This window comes from Dermacentor variabilis, chromosome 8 (genome assembly GCF_050947875.1).
Source record: "Dermacentor variabilis isolate Ectoservices chromosome 8, ASM5094787v1, whole genome shotgun sequence".
NCBI lineage: Eukaryota > Metazoa > Arthropoda > Arachnida > Ixodida > Ixodidae > Dermacentor > Dermacentor variabilis.
In genome coordinates, this window is record NC_134575.1 from 140,838,602 (window position 1) to 140,857,649 (window position 19,048).

Consider the following 19,048-nt stretch of genomic DNA (forward strand, 5'->3'; position numbering starts at 1 on the left):
GTGATACATCATGAACAAGTTTTGTATGACCCACGAGTACGTTCTCTATGTATGACCTACAAGAAAATGCACCCTGAAGAAGACTGTACCTCATTTTCCTATTTACTACAATTATGCAAATGTAATTCTTGCAAGTTTAGTATATGTTCGATCACTTGTACTCGTCCTTTTTGCTGTAATAGTTTGTTGACAAATCCACAGTAAAGCGTAATTTTGGGGTGAAAAATGTCAGGCAAAGTATTGGCATGTACTTGTAAGTGAAAAAGACAAGTATATTTTACGTAGGTATTTCTGTACACCCACTTGAGCTTTCATTAAGCCTGAAGTCCTCCGGCTTAAGTAAAAGCATGTCATAAATGTCCCAAGCACTGTTTATTGGACCTTCTAACGGTATTTCGATGCATCCAGTCTGCCGAGAGAAGACCGCTGGAGTGGGTTGCTTGGGTGAGAGCGAGCAGGGCACCTGAAAAAGTAAAGCCAATAATTTATCTTGACTCATGCAACAGGTTGGCACATAGGCAAATTTGCCTATGTTCCCACAGATAAGAAAGGTTCAGCATTCCGGTCATAGGAGATAATGAATAAATCTTATTGAAAAATATGTGGTTTCATGCAATGCCTATGTTTCAAGGGAACATGGATTACTGTGGGAGAATAAGCTGTCATAATTAGCAGGCGATTGAAGCAAGTGTTATAGGAAAAAGATGGACACATCGTTTGATTTACAATAATTACTAGTATTGAAGCAACAGAATACAAACAAGAAATACCTTTAAAAACAACACCGACAGGTTGAGATAATAAATTATTCAGAAACTAAACCCTTCTGCCAGCAAAATACCGTAGTGTACTGGCTTTGACATTGCGCTGCTCAGGCAGAGGGCATGGGATTGAATCCCGGCCACAATGGCTGCATTTAGATGGCAGAGAAATGCCAAAACCCCTATGTTAGGTCTATTGGGTACATGTTAAAGGAGACTAGGGATCCCGCCAACTTGAAGTTATAAAAACCGGAGTATATTTCGAGACAAGCAAACTCACAAAAGTAGAAGGCCCTGGCCATGCGAAGACCATATAAAGCCTTTTAAGGTAGGTGCCAGCAGCCGCAAAATTTCTTGTAAAAGCGAAATATAGCAGAAGCGTTATTTTTCCGTAGATCACTTTTGCAAGGTATTTTACAATTTGACACCCGACATGTTGGGCATCTACGGGCAACAGCAATTCTTGCACAGATCATAGCAAACACTGTTGCACCTAGGTATACATAGACACATAGGTATAGGTACAGTCACCGACTGATTTTCCGGACTCCGAAAATTCGAACATGATTACTCGGTCTGCTTCACGGCACCGCCATTCTCCCCATGGACCATAATGTATAACAACTTCCGAAAGTTCGGACGCCTTGCAACCTCTCGTCTGATTTTTCGGACACTCCTTGAGCCAACTTGATCGAGAGCACCATGCACCGACTCTGACCGTTGCATGGTTCTACTTGCTGAACGCCATTTTTGTTTTGAACGGAGCCACCTTGCTGCCCCACGAAGTGGCGCTACTGCAAATCCCTGCTCATCATCATCGTTTCTGCCTGGTTTGTAGCTACAGCAGTTCCGGTCTCAGCTTAGTATGCCATGTTAAGACAATCCAGCAGCTGATTTGTTTGTTTCTTCGTGCACGACGCTGCGAGTAGGCCAGGTTTTTTGTTTGTGCAACTGATGTCGGCGTGACGATGTTTGACGAAGCAAGATGGGCCAATTCATTTCACTAATATCTAGAATAGCTACCTGTAAGCACCACCTACCTTTCAACAAGATTTGCAAAGCAAAAAACCTCATCCTGAAAAGTCTGCACATGAAGACATCGGTAGCATCATCAGCGTGGGGCCTCAAGATAATTTGGCAAGCCAGGAAATTACTGACAGCATGAGTGCAAGCATGTCAACAGGAAATCAGTGGCTGAATAATGCACCTTCTACCAACTGGTAGACAGTGCATTTTCGCAAAGCCCTAACTACAGCAGATCATTGTTCAGGAGTTCCCGAATGCACAACTCCATGCCATTTTCACGCCGACTCTAGGGAAGCACCTCTGCACAGTTGCAAGAAAAAAAGCTAGATGCCCCAAGAGAAATGAGCCCACTCAAGCCATCGAAGTTATGTTTACCTTGTCTTCCTACAACTACTCGAAACCTAGGACTGCTGTTTTGCACAAGGGAACAAACGTCAACATTGGTGCCTCGCCCAACACAAGTGGTCTGCGCCGTAGAAGGTGCCATCAGTCAGCCCACAGATGAGGCCCACATCAGTGCTGTCAGTGTGCTGTACAAATTGCAGAAGCACAGCCTACAAGCTTGTCTGCCTTAGTGTGATTGCACCAATGAACGAAAACCAACGAATCAAGTTTGTTTCGTGCCGAGAACAGTTGCCTCATGCTGGATTTTCCTACAATTCTTTCTAAGCACAGATAATGCTTGGTTTGTTGTGTAGGCATGTAAATAATGAAAAGGCCTGCATCACTATCTCTGAAAAAAATCATGTAACAAAGCTTGTACAGTACACAGGTGCAGTGTCTATCACATACCATTTCGTACAGTAGAGGCTACATCGGATAAACCGACCAATGTATAAATGACTGGCAGCGTGACGAAGCAAACTTGATGCGCGGGTCAGTTAGCAGCGGTAGTGCACTGCTCTCGGCGCACATGCACCTATGTTTGAAAGCTGCTTGATCGTGACAAAATATAAAGACAAAAGCGCTGGAGAGATATCTGATGCTTTTCTTATATGTATGACGAGGAACCTAGCACTAGCTCCCCATGCAGAGAATTACTAGACAGTGAGACTGCTTCTTATCATTGTAAAACATGTGTCACGCTCACCATGTGATGCGTCCTTTTCGTTTCCGTGCGAACAGCATGTATTCAGATCTATTCTCCCCCTTTCACCTTTTGCACAATATCACTGTGCGAGCAATAATACTGAACTGTTAGTAGCAGTCTGTCAGGTTGCCTCCTTTCTTTAATTGTGAATTGTGTGCTAAATAAGGCTTTTTTTGGTGAAAGAGTGCTAGTTTAACGCATAAACTAGCGCCATGGCACTTTGCAATAAAGGAGTTATAATTCTCTAAAAATATGTCCATGCAGAACAGTGCCAAAAGAACACCTTAAAGAAAGAACATGAGTGTATCTATCATAAAGACCAATCCTTGTCTTTTTTCCTTAACATAATTTTCAATACCGATATTGAAGTACAAGCTCACCATATTATATCACATTGTCAAGGAAGCAAGGCACAATGGTGCCCAACTGTCGCGGGACCAACTTGGATGTGGAGTTCAGCGCAGATCAGCAACATAGCATGGTCTGCTTACACTTCTTCTCCAGGTCCAGCCATACCTATAGCAGCTATAAAACAAGTGAGCTTAGAATCACAAGCGAAACAATATAAAAAGTGACACTGAACAAAGCAACTTTCGTTAAGCATAAATAGGATCGAAATGCTGACATTATGCCCATAAGTAACTTCACTTTGAGCAACAAAGCATCCAATTTAAGAAAGATTATATGTATGAGCTATCTATGTGAGAAAGATTAATCGAACGCCCTCTATTTGCCATACTCCTCCCCTTATGCATGGATGTCTCACTGACTGAGTGAGCTGGGCTGATCCCAGGTATAGAGTAATTAAAGGTTGTCACTTGGTGGGCCAATCCCGACACCATTGCATGACTTGTACAATAATTTTAATGTGTATTGTAATGCTGGCCATCGTGCAGGCATTGCAACATTATAGCACCCATAAGTCTAATGGTATTACCTGATAAGGTTAACTAATAAGTGTCCCCAGAAGCATAACTCGGCATGTATACTCGGAGGCCATTATTATTAGAGAAGCAACAGCAGAGGTGAAGCTTTATCCTGTGCCATATGCAAAATGGCCGAGCACGCCCAGCTTTTTGGTTACATTCTCACTTGTGACCACTGCAGCAGGCTGACTGACATGCGTAACCAGCAGTTTGTAGGACCACATTTTCATAACCTGCAATTTTTTTACATCTGAAGAGATCAGCCTTAAGCTCCATGATGTGCTGCACTCGAGAAGCATTATAAACTGGCAACATTTAAATGCTATGCTGCATGGTTTGTTGCATGCTTTAGGAATTTACTTATTTATTATACACATAGCTCATAGGCTCCAGTTGGAGTATTGCATGAGGTGGCAAGAAAACATCATCATCAGCCTGGTTACGCCCACTGCAGGGCAAAGGCCTCTACCATACTTCTCCAACAAGCCCGGTCATGTACTAATTGTCACCATGCCGTCCCTGCAAACTTTTTAAGCTCATCCGCCCACCTAACTTTCTGCCGCCCCCTGCTACGCTTCCCTTCCCTTGGAATCCAGTCCGTAACCCTTAATGACCATCGGTCATCTTCCCTCCTCATTACATGTCCTGCCCATGCCCATTTCTTTTTCTTGATTTCAACTAAGATGTCATTAACTCGCGTTTGTTCCCTCACCCAATCTGCTCTTTTCTTATCCCTTAATGTTACACCTATCATTCTTCTCTCCATAGCTCGTTGCGTCGTCCTCAATTTGAGTAGAACCCTTTTCGTAAGCCTCCAGGTTTCTGCCCCGTAGAAACCTGGAGGCTTACAAATTCTGAACTAACAAGGAGAACATTCAACAAAACAAGTCAGACCAAAGAAGAAAAAATAACATACTCTCATAATGGGACTACGTATCTGGCAGCTAGCTTATAAAAAAGACAATTAGGAACGTTTTACTACTGGTAGCGCTTTAGGGGCAGGAATGTAGAATTCCAAGCTTCATACACTTTTAAGCTACCTTTCGTGGCTTTTTGTTTTGAAGTTCTATTCTCTGTACTATTATAGAAATGAATACCCCCCTCCAAAATAAAACGAAGAAAAACATGTAATGCACAGTAATGTAACACAATAATGTAATGCACAACAGTGAATACTTAGAAAAATGTAATTAAGAACATGGAGTCTATGTGGGCACAGATGTTAGAACTCTACATGAAAGCATAATAATAAAGGTGGGCGAAGCATTTATGCTTTTGTCGGGCAACCTGCAGCAAGACATACAGGTAAAAGGATATGCATGCCTCACAACACAGTCCCTAAAAATATCTGTCACAATACAGTGAGTAGGTATATCATGCATATCTACAATAGCCCCTAATTATATTTAACTCAGAGGGGGCTACCTATGTAACTTGATCAAACTGCAGGTGGGCCAAATTCTAAATATACGATTCAAGTAGACAGAAAATGGACGTTATGAAAATGTATCTACAGCAAAAGTGTTGTACATTATTGTTGTACATTATGTCATACCTGCCAACCTGTGAACATAATATTTTGTAAAAATGCTGCAGACACTAAATTCTTTGTTGGGGACATAGCACACATTATTTTAAAGCTTGCTCTCAGCACCCCCATTGTTGCATACACACACACATTATTAATAAAGGGAAAATCACACATCTACCCGCTCGTAGCAATTGCTACAAAAGAAACCCGTACGGATTCCTCGAAAGGAAAGCCTCACATATGAAAAAAAGAAATCGTCCAGGTCTGGGAGTCAAACCCGGGACCACCGCCTTTCCGGGACAGCCGCTTTACAATCTAAGATAACCAGGCGGCTAGCAGATGGCCGGGCGAAGTCGAATTTGTCGACAACATGAAGCAAAGGCAAGGGTCTGACGTAATAGTTCTGCGGAAACGCGCAAGGTGTAGAGAAGTAATTAATAAAGGGGAAAAAAATATTACGTCAAACCCTTGCCTTTGCTTCGTGTTGTCAACTAATTCGACTTCGCCCTGGCATCTGCTAGCCACCTGGTTATCTCAGATGGTAGAGTGGCTGCCTCGGAAAGGCGGTAGTCCCGGGTTCGAGTCCCGGACCAGGACGAATTTTTCTTCAACTGTGCGGCTTTCCTTTTGAGGAACACATACGGGTTTCCTTTGTAGCAAATGGTGCGAGCGGGTGGACGTCTGATTTTCCCTTTATTAATTACTTCTCTCCTCCTCGTGTGTTTGCGCAGAACTATTACGTCACACACACATTATCAACCATTATTTAACTTGTCGTGCAGCACAAAAAGCAGCAGCGAGCTTGAAACCAGTAACTGACAACATTGTTTTTTTTTAGATTACAGAGCTTTACGCTGCTTCAGGAATTTATCTGACCAAACTTCCCAAAAGCAAGTGCCCCTCTGATGTTCTCGTTAGAGATATTGCATTGCTAATAATAAAGCAGTACAAGTACCATTGCAATTAATTTTTTACATGCATTTTAACAATGTCATGCCGTAAATCTCTCAACAGCTTTAAAACATCTTAACCAACACAACTTCGTTGTCTTTCTAAAGTGACATTCATAAAATTGTAAAATGAGCCCACATTTGTAAACCCACGAAAAATTCAGGAGAGTTTCCAAACATGGATGATACCAACAAAATCTGCAGCTCGTGTAAGTGGCAGCAACTGCTTTGCACACACCTTGTCACAGCATGCACATCAGGTACTTTTCCGTGCTGTTGAGGCTGCAGAAGTGCCGCAGGTGCATATGTGGAGGTGCCTCTGGTTCACAAAATCTTGCCATCCCTAAACAATAATAAATGCTCAATTTATTGTAATCCCTGCTGAAACTGTAAACTTGTGATATAAAAAGATCACGTCATATTTTGATAAAAGTCTCATACAACCAGTTACATGAAGCTGCAACTGGTTGTGCAAATATCTGATTGTAACATCACAGGCGGTTAAATAACACGTAAATCGAACTGTAGCAAACATGAATCTACTATGAAAAGGTTCACACAAACGTACAGCTGTATAACGTGAAATGTGAATTGTACTATCAAAAAATTCCGTAGGACATGAAAAGCGTTCCAAAACCTAATTTGTTTATGCGGCGCAACAAAGCACTGCTCCCAAAGGACGATGCGCTCAAAATTACAACAGACCACCTCTATTTCTGGAGAGACAATACAGAAAAGAGAAAGATTTTTCCATTAAAAAGAAGCATTGCTTATGTAATTTCGGCTTCTCTGCAAGATCGGAACCCTTTACAAGTACACGAAAACACACAGGACACTAATACACGTCATCTGACGACACTCTATAAACAGAAGAATTTCCATACAAGCTAAAAATCTGGCCATGCGTCAACGAAGGAATCGGGTGCTATCTCGCGCAGCTGTTAGCTGTGAAGACCGACACATCGACGTACTACTTCTAGAAATGCCTATACCATTTCTCAATGAAAAATTACGTACACAAACAGTAACTTTCTTTCCTTGAATTTTTGTGCCCATTTAGATCAAAGAACCACCCGCGCTAGCGTGCTTCATAGGTGAAAGTAAATAAACCACAGATAGAGCTGTTGGTAAAATGAATACGTTTTAGGGCAATTTCCATGGAACTTTTTGCTAAATGTGCACTGCGACATGAAGAACAACCATTTGAAAAGCACATTTATAATTCTTGCTGCTTTACAAATCCGGATTCGGTTGTTGTACGGATCTTGCGATACGTACAACAACGCACACTTCACGAACCATAGACAGGAAGAATGCGCGCAAGCGCCGGACTTACCTTTCTCGGCGTACTCGGAAAACGCTCCTTTTAGTGTCACAGGTGCCGCGGAATCGACTGCACCAACGGTCCTTCCGGCGCACACACTGTTGAATTGCGGATCAACTACAGGACGTAAGAGCACAACTTTCACCAAATTCTTCCGTACAGTGCGATACGATGCGACAGTGCCAGAGGATGAGATCCTTTTCATGAGCCCGGAACAAAGGAAGCGCGAAGGGTCATATCTTCGGCATCGGCGCACCACACGAAGGATACTGCGGGCTACATTACGCGGTCCCAGGGGTTTTGTGATTCTCAATGCATACAAGATGCACCACAATTTTTCTCGGCACAGCGTACACACGATTAAACAACTACATCGGACGGCGTCAACACACAGCAAGCACTCACATGTAGCGGCAAACTGAAGACGGCAAAATAATATCACCTGTAACTTTACCGGCGCTACCTGTGGTGCCATCTGTAGGCCGCCACCGAAAGCGACCGTGCTTTCGGTGATCTCATGGATGGTGACGGCGTTGTATATCGATGTTATGCGAGTCGTACAGCGTCTTGTACGACGTGTTTCAGCAACGTTGCTTTTAATAGAGAGGACAGCAATCTGCGTATACGCCGTATAGACGTCTCACCCACTTGAAAAACACAACAGGAAATTTTCAGTCTGTCGTATTTTGGGACGTCGTGACTGTCGTTCTGTTCTCTGTAGTGTGACGTCCTGTAGTCGAAAATTCTGTAGTTCCTGATAAATATTTGATTAAAAATTGACAGAGACCAATTTAAGGATATGTAAAATTATTAATACAAAAAAAATAAAAAAAATAAAAGTAGACAAAAAAACGCATCCGCTGGGAATCGGACTTCGGATCTACCGGTCCCGAGACAAGCATCTTACCACTGCACCACGCCGAACATGCTTGCTAATGAATTGTTTAAGCTATGTCAAGAGTGTAAATCGCTGTCTGGGTTGCTGTTTACATTTACATTTTAAAAGCCAAGATGCGCTTTCACTTCACCGCGTCAACTGCCGCATCTCTAGATGAGCAAAAGTGTTGTTACCATCGACAGGTACATCGTGGAGTGCTAGACCATCGATTTTGCTGTAACGATATCCATATTTGATAAGAAATTCAGAAGTAGACAACGGTGACCGGGGACACTGAGGGTTGTTACTGCTAATTCCGACAGTTGTCTCTTGCTCTTTACACTTTTGAGCTCGCATATAATTCGTGTTCAATGCTATATAGCTACATAAACACTCGTGGGTGAGTCTTCATCCCGACAGAATACTGGCTTCTCACGGCAGCGCTGTACCAGATTAATGAGACCCGAGCGAGACAGCTTTTCACGCAACTTTGTGGAACAATCCAAAACTTCTTTTCCGCTTCGCATAAGCTTGTGCAATATTTCTGGGAATTAACTAATGTCTCAGTGTAACCGCACATGTAAGTCCACAGGCTTGTGGGCCCCATCTTACCAAATAAAACAAAGCGGATACGCAGCCATTCCCGCAGATGGTATGATTTTGATCAGCGGCCGATTTTGAGGAGGCCGGTAGGGCGTTGCGGGGGGGGGGGGCTGGTGCCGCGTCGTCACGGCACAATTATAACAATTGGCCACGTCGACTTTAATACTGGTGTCGGTGCTATCAGTATTGCCGGCTTCAGAGAAGCACGATTGAATACCGCGCAAGAGAAAAGTACAGTGTACACCACCGATGCGAAGCTGACATGTTAATATAAAGGGCCGCGACCGAAGGTGCTTCTGTTGCGACTTCAGAACTCTTGGCCGTCGCGACCGAATGTTTCTGTTGCGACGTCATAATTGCTGTCGTAACGTCAGTAATGTCTGTCGCAACTACAGAAATGTTAGGAACATCTGTCGTACAACAGAAATTTCTGTGTTTGCAGCAGGAATTCCTGTTGACTTTTTCAACTGGGCAGGACCGGGAATCGGATTGAAATTCGCAGCTAGCATATCGCAGTTTGGTCTGTGAATGTTCCGAGGTGGTCACGCAATTTCAGTAGAGCTTGATAATGGCCCCAATTCAGCACTAGGGGCTAAATTGTCAGGATGTCGAACAATAAAAAAGTTCCTCCCCAGTTCTATTCAAGCATTAAACTGGTATGCATGATGCCATCCAGTATGGTTGCCACAAAGCTCCAGATTAAACCAGGTTTTGTGACAAACAGGCGACCCTATATGGTGCCACTGCGTCCAGTATAAGCCAGTTTAGTTGCAAACAGGGCCCCTGTTAAGACCCATTTCTGCGTGAACTGGTCATGCCTATACCTGCTTGCATGCCAAACGGGACCCCGCTCAGACCTGTTCGTGTGTGAACTGGTCCTGTTTATACCTCTTTGCATGCCAAACGGGACCCCGTTCAGACCGGTTCGTGTGTAAACTGGTCCAGTTTATACCTGTTTGCATGCCAAACGGGACCCCGTTCAGACCGGTTCGTGTGTAAACTGGTCCAGTTTATACCTGTTTGCATGCCAAACGGGACCCCGTTCAAACCTGTTCATGTGTAAACTGGTCCTGTTTATACCTGTTTGTTGCTAAACAGGTCCCTGTTAGAACCAGTTTAAACCTGTATAACCCAGTTTGAATTTAAATAGGATTTTCCAATAGGGAACAATACTTCTTCATCAGCAAGTACCAGTTATGAAGTGCGTACGCATTCATATGTAGCTTTCGAAATGCAAAACGCCTCAAACATTTCCCTCTCTAACTGCCTGGCAGACTGATTGAGCACTTGCGTGTTATTAAAACATGGGGAGCATTTATGGGTGCATCTTCGGCAGTGGTCAGTCAAGTGGCCAGCGCCTGTGAGAGTATTTACAGCGCTCCGGTACTCCCCAAGCCGCTCATTCAGGCACCTCTTTGTTCAATATAGCACTTTACACAGGGAAGGGGAATGTTGTATACCCCCACTAAATTGCAGCTAACAAAGTGGGTTACATGCTCTTTAGTGCATGTACCTTGACTCGCGGCATTGTTTACCAACCTGCAACTTCTTGTGAGCCTTAGCGGTGCTGACAAAACACCTACACCACACTTGTTCGTCACCTTTTTTCTAGGCGGTGGGACACCCCATGTACGTATGGCAGAGCTGCACGGCTACCACTGGTACATGCGTTACTGCACGTCCAGTGGGCGTACATAGGTAGTGCCAATGACTTCTCGTTGTGCTGGCTTTGCTGTTAAAAACATTGTGGGTGTTTTTGTAGCGTGTTCGCTAGGACGTAAGTTCACACATGAGTTGCGAGTAGACGGTCGCCGGCGATTCTTTGATATTCGTATAATTTTAAATCATAGTTTCGTTTGTTATATGTACTCTCTTAGGAGAAATAAGCCCTTGCTTGACTACCACGTGGCACACTCTATGTTAAAAATTCATAACTCCTAGCTGCCCGAGAGCTGTTCTGGTTAATCTTCTGCACCAGGTTTCCTACAGCGCTCAGCAACAAGTGAGTCATTTATGTAGGGCTCGGCATCTCGGTAACACCTTGGTGTCAGTTACTGAGAGCATCATTGAAGAGGTAAAAACTGATCTGGCAGCCGCTCGGTGCAATAACGCACGTCCCAGTGCGCGCCCTGTGGATGTGCCATAAATGCACGAAGTGTCCCACCACCTAAATAAAGGTGGCAAACAAGTGCGGTGTAGGTGTTTTCTTCAGCACCACTAAAGCCCGCAAGAATGTGCAGGTTGTTAAGCAACGCCGTGAATCAGGGTACATGCACTAAGGAGCATGTCACTCACTTCCTTAACTGCAATGGGGGGGGGGGGGTTTACAAGATTTAACTTCCCTGTAGAAATTGATATATTGGACAAACAGACAGGTGTCCCAATGGCAGGCTTAGGGAGCACCGTAACGCTGTAAACGCTCTAGCAGGCGCGTCCCTTTTGGCTGGCCACTGCCGAAGAGGTAATACTAAATGCAACTTGTGTTTTAAAAACAAGCAAGTGCACAGACGGTTTGCCAGGCAGTTAGGGAAATATTTGAGGTATTTTGCATTTCAAAAGCTGCTGATGAATGTGTAAGCACTCCTTCACTGAAACTCACTGATAAAGGAGTATTTGTTGTACCTTGAAAAAAACCTGGTGAATGCTTTGTAATGGCTTGTCGTGGGCAGTATTGTCTTCCTTGCGCATTTGGTTGTCTCCCACGTGGCACATTAATTTATGCATCTGTCTACTCATTTATTTGAGCTAATTGTAGCCTCTTTGCCTGTTTTTCTGAATAAAGCTTGTGAGTTGAAGACTAGCGCTCTGTCCTGCCCCACCTTTCATTTCATTTCATTTATTTTTTCCCTTAAAGGCCCAAAGGCATTACATAAGGGGGGAGCAAAATCAAGGTCAAAGAGAAAGAATAAATAGACAAAAGAGAACAATAACAAAAAAAGAGTATGTAACAGTTAAATGTTCTTGTCACGCGTATACAAATGCAAAGTAAAATTCACGGGATTGAAACACGAGAAAAAAATTTCTTCAATTAGTCTTGTTCGTGCACGTAACCGTCACAATAATTGTAAATATCAATGTTAAACAATGGCAAGCACGCTGCATGCTTAGACCTATGACATATTTGGCCCATAAAACTTTGAATCATTACATGTGCAGAAACTACACAAGCGTTTATCATAAACGAAAAAAAAATGTGGATATAGAAGCTACAACAGAGGAACGTTTCAAATCAATAAAACAAAGGAACACGAGGTACGTATAATGTGTACTAAGCAAAAATAGAATGTAACTTGCAGCCAAGCGATTTATGCAAGAAAAAGTGAACATCAAGACAAGTAAGGTCTAGTTTCATTGTGAACGAGGTAGTGTGTACATAACGTCTACAAACACAAATAAGCAGCAAGTTGAATAAAGTTGAACAAATATTTAGCCTATTTATTAAGTAGTGCTGCGTAATATGTCCATAAACTTATCGACGTATGATACTGAGATCCTTCTTTTGCAAACGCATACACTTCAGTCATACCTCACCAGACCATCCGATTACGCACCGTGCTGCTGTAGTCATAGCTCCTCCCTGACGTGGACACTGTTATCGGTCACTGCCTCGCCACTACAAGTTAAGTTCCGTGCGAACTAATAGCACTGGCACTTTAAAGAAATCACATTGTGAACATGTGCAAGGAGCACCTAAAATAGTCAGGAGAACAATGTCTACCTAACACCAGAGGGGGAACAGAGCACAAGGTCGAAGTCACTGATGAATATCGTGATAATAGGGACCCCTTCATAACAGCAAAAATTTTAAGGCATGCAGCTACAGTGCATTACAAACAAATGTTTGTTTACGTAACAATTAATTTTGTTCCATCACTTAGTTAAAGCAACTTTCCCTTGTCATCTTTAGTAACGTCAAAGTAGTGTCAACACACCTTGTCTCAAAACGTAAGCCGCAATAGTAGCAAGCCGTGGTCGCTTACATTTTTAGGCCAAATCTTATGAGAAAGATTTAGTGCGCGACGGCGTCGAGCGACGGCTTTGGGCGAGAAAATGGGCCGTCGCGCGAACAGATCGCTCGTTCTTGTCGCCCGGTTTTGGAAATCTAGAATTCGTCGCTCGTCACCCAGAAGTGCTATGAGCGACTAGACATTAGCGCGAAAGCGGAACTGGATGTACATCAGTCAAGTACTACGGATTGCTGCATGGAACAAACAAACGACTATTTTGATACGTGCAAGGTTAAGAACCTACTGCAAGACTTTAAAGAAACGTCTTGCGCGGCTCCTTAGAGTAAAACACAGCAACTTAAGTTAATATAGCACGCGTTTGACCACTTTCGAGGCGCATTTGCTGCCCTCATACCAGCAACACCAGGGAGTCGGCGCTCAATGTCGTTGCTCGCAAGGGGTAGGACTTGTAGGGAAAGAGCGAGCGCGACATCCATTTACATCGCGTAGCTGTCACGCGTAAGGTCACCTGCATGGTGTTTATACTTTGTCCGTATAACTGCTCACAAACCGAAAACCGCGTAAATAGAGATTCTTTACATTTTCGAAGCATGCGTAAGAGTGGAAACGTCATTGAGTAAGAATAGGTGAAGAGGTACATGAGTCAATATTATCCAACTTGAGCAGAAAAGCGGCAGCTCGCGCAAGGGAGGACAGTTGCCGAACCTAATCCTTCTCACCGGATGGAAAGGCGCATCTAGATTTTCAATTTAGCATTAGGCCGATAAAATTACACAATCAAATTTTGTCAACAAGCACTCAGCAAGCATCAGTACAGTCACAGTCGTCGTGGGAGTTCTATTTCCTGCGTTCGCAAGGCACTCTATGCACATACGAAAAGCACGCACAATATGCGTGTAGTTAGCAAGCACGAGTTCTCAGCTTTTAAGTGGTACGATGCGGTAGAAAAGCGCCCTCCAAGTTCTCGGTGCTGAAAAGTTATTCCCGCATTCATGCCATTGTGAAGTGGGCGACCTGCTGAACGCTAATAATACGGATTATTTCTTTGCGATGTCAACCAAACTTTCCACAACAACCAGGGAAAAGGAGAACGCACTCCGCGGCATGAAAATCGTTGGTCCACAGTTGCCTGGCGTGCCACGCATACGGCGAGTTTGCAGCGAAACACAAGCTATCATCTGGCGCTTTTGTGCACACGAACTAAGTTACAGTTCCTTACAGAAAACGCAAAAACACGAACAAACACATCATAGCAGCTCTTACGACCGACGGCACATGTAAACAAGGGAACAAGATGGATGGATGTATGCTAAAAGCAACTCCCTTGAAACGGGTCGTTGGGTGGCGCTACCCGTAGAATCGGGAGGTTGTTGTGGCCTGCGCGATCTAAAATAATCGCCAGAACGCACTCCCTTTGTGCCTTGTTGCGCCCAACGACATGAAAATGTTGGAAAACAAAAACGACCATCGCAAAGTCTACATTATATGGCGTACTTTAGCGCAGACAGAAATTCTATGACGTATTTTTGATTTACAGTAGTTACCGCTGCATGCAGACAGCAAAAGGCAGGTTTTCGAGATTCGTGTATGCCTTTCTTAGGAAGCCGTCGCTGGGCTGGGATTTGAACATATTGCTACGGAACAGTATTTGCGATAACGAAGTGGCAAGCAGTATGGAGACAATGAGGACGATTTGGAGGCTAGCGCTGGCTGTTGTCTCTTGGCCAAGTGCGGCGTATTTCCTTATAATATACTTGTATATAGCTTTCCCTCTGCGTCTTCCTACGTAACATATCTGGTGGAGGTGGACGTTCCCTGCTCCTCGTCACGAAACTTCTTAGTGGACGGTACATCGAGCCTTCCTTCATGGTTCCCGCCGAAGACAACTCGACTCAGCCGCCTCCGACACCTGCTGCCACTTCGACGACCTACATCGCTCTCTCCGCTCCCCGTGATCCTGTCCAATTCTCGGCCAAAGATGGGGAAGGCGTCCAGGATTGGATCAGCCTGTACGAACATGTCAGCCGCAATAACCGGTGGGACACAACTATCATGCTCGCCAACGTAGTCTTTTACCTCGGTAGCACACCTCGACTTTGGTTTCCGACGCACGAAAATGAGCTCATCCGTTTGGATTCGCTTAAGCAAAACCTCCGAGCCTTGTTTGCCAACCCCTACGGTCACCAACTTACAGCGCAGAAGGCATTTTCCGGCTGTGTGCAGACATCAATAGAGCCCTACTTGACGTACCTTCTGGGCGTCTTGGCTCTGTGCCGCAAAGTTGACGCACACATGACTGAGTCAGACAAGGTTTTCTAGATCTTCAAATGCATTGCCGATGGCGCCTTCAACTTCCTCGTTTTCAACAACGTGGCGACGGTAGATGCCGCCGCCTGGAACTCGCTAAAAGCCGACGTATTGACCAGCAGTTTGCCCGTCTGCCCAACACCACAGCGGAATCTTCCTGTGCCGGCGCTTCGCGTCCCAGCAACACTGGCGATGTAACCAGGATCGTCCGGCGTGAGATCGAGGCCGCCTGTCGGACTGCCTTCGATTCCAGCTCCTCCAACGCACCTGCAGTCACGGTTTCCGTGATCCGGGCAGTTGTCCGCCAGGAGTTCGCAAACATGGGTCTTCACACCATCTGCTCGGCCCAAATGCCCTGATACCCACCCGGCTTCTTTGATTCCGCTGCATCTCGCATCCTATTGCCCGCAACGTTTCCGGGAACCATCTGAATGGCGGACTTCTAACGACAAGCCCATTTGTTATCACTGCCGTCGAACCGGGTACATTTCTCGGCACTGTCGCAGTCGCTGGGGTGCCCCGACCCGGTCTGCTTATACTGCCTACTCTCGGCCCCAAGGTGGCCCTTCTCGTCCCTGTACCGCACGCTCCGATAATGCCGCCACTAATTTTCCTTCGCCGAACCGCCTCTATTCTCGTTCGCCTTTGCCCCAACGATGACAATCTCGCTCTCCCCAGCCCCTTCGCTCCTTTTCGCCGACTCCTGCGGATGCCGCTCCCAGCCGGAAAACTAGACGATGCAGTGCCTCGAGGTGACGCTGCATTGCTCCCTACGCCACCAAATCATCTACTGACGTTGCCCACTCATCTGAAGCTTCTTGTCGTGCAAGTCAACGATGATTCTGTATCTGCTCTTATAGATACTGCGACCCTCTTGTCGGTAATGAGCGCGGACCTTCGTCACCGCCTGAAGAAAATAATCTCGGCCGCCACTAGGCCCGCTCCTATGCAAGACCCCCTCCTTACACACGGGATCACAGTACCTCATACAGTTTTATCTTTTACGGCGAATTGCGTCGTCCTGCCAATGGTCAGTTTTGGCTTGACGACAAAATTTACCATCGTTTGACCATTGATTGATTGACTCCTCTACCATCGCACTTTGCAACTTGTACCATCGCCGACTTACAGAAAATGATTGCGCCGACATGCCGCCCGAGCACGCTCGTGAGCTCTATCGCGTTCTGTTTTCGTACCACGTTATTTTTGACTTTAACCATCGTCTTTTGGCCCTAACTACAGCTGTTATACATCGCATTAATGCCGGCGATGCCCCTCCTACTGATCGCCGCCTATATCGAGTGTCACCGGCTGTGCGTCAAGTTATACACGCAGAAGTTCGCAAAATGTTTGCAAAGAACGTTATTGAACCGTCATGTAGTCCATGGGCGTCACCTGTTTTACTGGTGAAAAAGAAGAATGGGTCATGGCACTTTTGCGTGGATTATCGGCACCTTAACAGGGTTACGAAAAAGGACGTGTATCCGCTACCTCGGATCGATGACGCCCTTGACTGCCTCCATGGTGCTCGCTACTTCTCCTTTATTGACCTCCGCTTCGGCTGCTGGCAGGTTGCCGTGGACGATCTCAACCGCTAGAAAACTGGTTTTGTAATACCCGAAGGCTTTTATTAGTTCAAAGTGATGCCGCTTGCTCTATGTAGCGCTCTTGCCACTTTTCAACGCATGATGAACTGCCTTCTTCACTGTTTCAAATGGTCCACGTGCCTGTACTACTTGGACGATGTTGGAGTATTCTCCCCAACGTTCGCTACGCACCTCGAGCGCTTATCAATAGTCCTGGACGTTTTTCGTCGAGCCGGTCTGCAACACAACGTATCGAAATGCCAATTCGTCCGTCGCCAGATTACCGTCCTTGGGCACCTCGTTGACGTGAACGGAGTGCAACCGGACCCAGGCAAGATCTATGCTGTTACGCACTTCCACGTTCTAAAGTGTGTCAAAGATGCGAGCAGCTTCATCGGCCTTCCGCCGTATCGTGAAAAAATTGGCGGCCGTAGCACAACCACTAACCGAGCTTTTGAAAAAAGACGCCCCTTTCCAGTGGGGCGATAACGAGGCCTCTGCATTCTCGCATCTAATCGACCTTCTCACAACGCCTCCCTTGTTGGCCCCTTCTGATCTTTCTGTGCCTACCGAAGTCAGTACTGATGCCAGCGTTCACGCAAATGGCGCAGTACTGGCACAACGCCAGCGCGGCAACGACCGTGTTATCGCTTACGCCCGCAGGCTCCTCTCACCCTCGGAGCGCAACTATTCCATTATTGAGCGTGAGTGTCTGGCCCTAGCTTGGGTGGTTGCGAAATTCCGCCCATACTAATATGGCCGACCCTTTTCCGTTCTCACAGACCATCACGCGCTTTGCTGGTTATGTTCACTGACAGATCCTACAGGAAAACTTGGTCGCTGGGCCTTACGCGTCCAAGAATATTCGCATCCTTTCACCTAGAAATGTGGCCGATTGCACAAGGACGCTGACTGCCTGACTCGCTACCCGGTAGACGAGCCTGACGACGCCGACAGTAGAACCGTCAACGGCATTTTCTCTGTGTCTGCCTTCGCTAACATCGCTGATGAGCAGTACGGAGACCTATCGCTGCGAGCACTCATGGAGGGTCGTTGCTCTACACATACCGACGCATCCGCACGCCGATATTTCCTCCAGGGCAGCATTCTGCATCGAAGGAACTTCCTCCCTGAGGTATCTGATTTTCCTCTTGTCGTGCCAAACATCTACGATAGACTGCTCTTTGAGACGCATGACGCACGCACTGCAGGACATCTTGGGTTAACCCGCACATACGACCGCGTCCGCCACCGCTTCTATTCGCCTGGTCTTGCTCGCTCTGTCCGACGCTATGTTGCTTCCTGTGATCCGTGCCAGCGTTGAAAAACACCTCAGGTGCTACTGCCGGTCATCTCCAGCCGATCAACGTCCCTGTGGAACCGTTCTTTCGAGTTGGATTAGACCTCCTCGGTCCCTTTCCCACGTCATCCTCTGGGAACAAATTGTTAGCCATTGAAACTGATTACGCCACCCGATAAGCTATCACGTGGGCTCTCCCTACCAGTTGCGCCACTGACGTCGCGGACTTTCCCTTGGGTGACGTTATCTTGCTTCATGCACCCCGGGACAGCTGCTTACTGACCGTGGTCGTAACTCCCTCTCGAAAGTTATCGCCGACATTGTGCGTTCCTGCTCCTCCCGGACAACAGAAGCTGAATACCTCATACCCTCTTTAAACCAATGGCCTGACAAAGAGGTTAAACCATAATCTTAACAATATGCTGCCCAAGTACGTTTCCAAGGACCACCACGACTGGGACATTGTCCTTCTTTACGTCACATTTCCGTATAATTCTTCCTGACACGACACCGCCGGATTTTCTCCATTTTATCTACTGTATGGTCACGAACCGACCTTGCCGCTTGACACGGCACTTCCTCCTGCTGCGATCTCGACCAGCGAGTATGCGCTCGACGCCATCGCCGACCATGCATGCCAGCTTGCCCGTGCTAAACTGACGGCCGCGCATACCACTCAGCAGCGCCATTTCAACGCCCGCCACCGTGGCGTACAGTTTTCGCCTTGTGCCCTCATGCTCCTACGGTCGCACTCTCGTCACGTCGGACTTTCAGAACAGCTCATTTCGCGATACACAGG

The 19,048-nt window shown here is 45.8% G+C and overlaps 1 long non-coding RNA gene across 1 annotated transcript; it reads right to left on the reverse strand.

Moving 5' to 3' along the window:
* Window positions 1–353: 353 nt before the first annotated feature.
* Window positions 354–8,023, reverse strand: LOC142590623 (uncharacterized). Its single transcript, XR_012830202.1, has 4 exons — window positions 7,621–8,023; window positions 6,523–6,627; window positions 3,258–3,402; window positions 354–463 (listed from the first exon to the last, which is right to left on the reverse strand). It is a non-coding gene; the product is annotated as an uncharacterized LOC142590623 (long non-coding RNA).
* Window positions 8,024–19,048: the final 11,025 nt, after the last annotated feature.